Genomic DNA, 3,724 nt, shown 5'->3' with positions numbered 1-3,724 from the left:
CACACACACACGTGCACTCACACACTCTCTCTCTCTCTCGCTCTCTTCTCCTGAGTGAAAGTCATGTGTGCAGATTTATTCCAGCAGCTCGCTGCACCTACACACACCTGACTGCTTGTTGCTGACTTAGCAGCTCTTTCCTTCCTCTTTATTTGTCTCCTCCTCTTCATCTTCACCTTCTCCTCATTACAACACATTCCTGTAGACCTGCCATGGCTCTCCTTGCTCCTCATTGGTGTTATACATTTTTCTTCTTCTTCCTCTCACACTATCCCTCCTCGTCACTGTCAGCCACCAACAAATTGAAAACTTTGGAAGAAGTTTGTCAAAAATGGCAACAGGCTCTTTTCAGGCTGCTTCTTGGGTGTTTGTGCTCATATGGAAAGTTTCATCTGAAAAAAATTAAAAAGTAGCTCTTGTGTTTTGTTTTCTCACCAGAGCAGTAACCAAATCTTTAAGGGATTTTTTTTTTCAAGAATTGTTGCGCTGCTTTGAAATTAAACACTAGCAACTGTCAGAAATCACCTGATGTGTGCATTTATTTTTGAGTAAGGAAAATGACTCATTTATACTGCAGCCAGCCACCAGAAGGCCACCTTGTTGGACAAACATGAGACCACACAAGCGGTGATCACGGGTAAAGTAACTTTGAAGTAAAGCAACATGGCGGAGTAGGAGCGCGCTTCTGTCACCTCACTGATCAGTCATCCCAGCGTCTTTCCGAGCGGACCAGAGCACTCACAACTCTTCACACGACAGGAATACTCTCTAGTTCCACCAGTCAGCAAAAGCGTAGCCTGACTAGCCAGCCCCATGCTTCCTTATGGGAAGTTCTCTGTGTAGACAGAGGACGAGTTTGGAAGGCCAGGCTAGCAAAACCGTGACCAATCTACAGATTTGTCTCTTTTGTAAACTCTGACTTCTGATGAACTCTTTACAGCAAAATCTGCAGAGTTAGTTTTCTTCAAGCTGAGTACATTTTACTCAGAGTAGAATGTACTCTGAAAAAGAGTACATTTGGAACCATGGAGTCATTTTGCTAGAACTGCAAGAAAACAAACGTGATGAGTCTTGGTTTGGGAGTTCTCCCAGGTTGTTCTTGACATCTGAACGTTTCTTTCTTATCAGGTGCTGATTTATTCTGTTCTGTTGATTGTTCGCTTTGCAGCTTAAGAACACTGAAAGGACAAATCATTGTGTGTGTCGTGTTTCTGATTTCCCTTCAGTGATGTCATGATCTTCTTACTCCTGCAGTGTGTGTTGGTGTGTTCTGCTGCAGACCTCCCCCTCTAAGTGTTTCCCCTCATTTCTGTCTGGAAATCAAAACAATGACTCCTAATTCAGACTTTAAAACTGCCAATCTATTTTAATACGATGGTAAGATGGAAAGCTGAAGACTTATTCACAGACTGCTGTGCAGATGTGAGGAGGGAACAGACAGCCGTTGCCCTTTCACAAGTTGTGGGTTTTTAAAAATATGACCAGCAACACTTTGTGTTGCAAACCATCTTGGGGGGTTGTAGAATTCTTGACACAGACCATTTACCATGTAACCATTGAAAATGATTAGGAAATGCAAAAATGTAAAGCTGTATTAAGATTTAACTTACAACTTCTGCAGTATTTTCCTCTTTTCATTTTATTTTGTTTTTCAGAGGACCCGTGCGTGAGTCGGCTGGAAGGGGAGGAGACTTAGGCTCCCCATAGCCCTTACTCATGGTCACAAGTAGGGATGTCCAATATTATCGGTCTACCATTAATATCAAACAATATTGGCTTAAAAAAATCTGTATCGGTTTCCATAATCTTGTACGCATCTTTTACGTATTTCACCCAAGGCTTGCTTCTCGTGTCTGAAGATGTTTATAAATGTTCATCACCACAGCTGCAATATCTGGAAAAAGAAAAAAAGCAGTAAGGAGAATGAGATTCAGCTGCTGTTGCACTTTTCCTTTTACTAAATTGGATTGAAGTTGACATTTTACACAGAAAATGTTTAAAATGTAAGCATGATAGGAGATGTTAGTAACCAAAAATGTTTTAGTTTTCCTTTTTTTATTGGGGGGGCACATCATATATCGGTATTGGTTTCAATCACACATTTGGACATTATGCCCCATGGACGCCTCCCAGGAGAGTTGTTTTTGCTGTGTCCTGCTGGAAGAAGGTCTCCGTGTCAATCCAGGACACACTGGAGGGGTAAGGTCTCCACCCTGCCAGGGAACGCCTGGAGATCCCACTGGTGGAGCTGGTGGGTGTGGCTGCCTTTGACACAGACCCAGATAAGCACAGGAAAACATATGGATGGATGGTGTCAACATTATACTTTATGAAACACAGTTGATTGTATTTTGTCATGCATGCTCTTGGTCCAAGAGGAAGTTGTACAAAACCAGTCAACGATTCCGACACAGAGTTGGAGAAATCCGGTTATAAAAGTATTAGTTTTACTGGCTTTGGTCCAGATTCTGTTGACATCTTTAAGTTCTTTTAAGGTCACAAAATCAGGACTCAATCCACAGAACAGAGAGCAGGTGGATGGGTTTTACGTTTGACTCGACTTTTATTGCAGGGTGGAAAGATGGTGTGTAAATTTAAATCAAAACAGGCATGGACACACACACACACACACACACACACACACAGTAATGACAAAGTGAAAGGGCACCACAAATGCGAAAGACACAGGCTGCATTTCTGACATCAGCAGAGTGTTAGATGCCCATCTGTATTCACAACGATCAAAAGGTCAGAGCGCTGTCCTGACATTCTCCACCCTGCTGGAGCTTGTGCACCCCCACCCCACCCTATACCACTTTGAGGGAAATGTTATTGTAACAGGCGGGATGGCCACAGGAAGTGTGTGTGTGTGTGTGCGTGCGTGTGTGTGTGTGTGTGTGTGCGTGTGCGTGTGTGTGTTCTGAATGGAGTCTCCATGAGATTCAGAGCAGCTTGACCTTTCAGCGATAGCCTAAATGTGAGGTACTTTTCTGAGGTACTTTCCCCTCAGGGTAGAACGCCTCCCTCCTCCTCTCGCCTCCTCCCTTCCCCTTCAATGGTAGCATTATTGAACAGGAGGACGAGTGAAATGAGGGCAGTGTTTCTCCTCAACTTTCCTTATCAAATGTCAGACAAAATTACGATAAAGTCTGACCCTCATCCATTTCTCAGTCGTGAAGGGCAAACAGATTACTCAGAAACAGCTCCATGAACCATTCAGAAAGCTGCCACCGTTCTCCCTAAACACCAATAATTCACAGCTATGAGCAACCACACACGCTCTGTTTTATGTCTGCATGTGTAACCGTGTTGTGTTAAACATTCTTTATGTTTAACCTCTGTCAGCGCGTCCCAGGGCAGCTGTGGCTACATCGTAGCTCATCACCATCAGTGTGTGAATGTGTGTGTGAATGGATGAATGATACACTGCAGTGTAAAGCGCTTTGGAGTCCTTACTCTGAAAGGCGCTATACAAGTGCGGGTCATTTATCATTTATCTTTTGTGTTTAGTGAGTTTTTTGTGCTGCAGCTGAGAAGATTGTACTTTGTAGTCTCTGCTGCAGTAAAAGCAGCCGAGGATACGATCAGTAGGGCTGAAAAAAGGCAAACCTTGAAGTATCACAGCTTCATAAAATATGCCATACATCAGATACTATAACCGCTGATGCTATTAAATAGACGGGACATGCTGGACCTCACCAGTGTGCGTTTTCTGCCATTTAAA

The sequence above is a fragment of the Nothobranchius furzeri genome, chromosome 16 (genome assembly GCF_043380555.1).
Source record: "Nothobranchius furzeri strain GRZ-AD chromosome 16, NfurGRZ-RIMD1, whole genome shotgun sequence".
Lineage (NCBI taxonomy): Eukaryota > Metazoa > Chordata > Actinopteri > Cyprinodontiformes > Nothobranchiidae > Nothobranchius > Nothobranchius furzeri.
Note: the sequence above shows the minus strand (reverse complement) of the source record.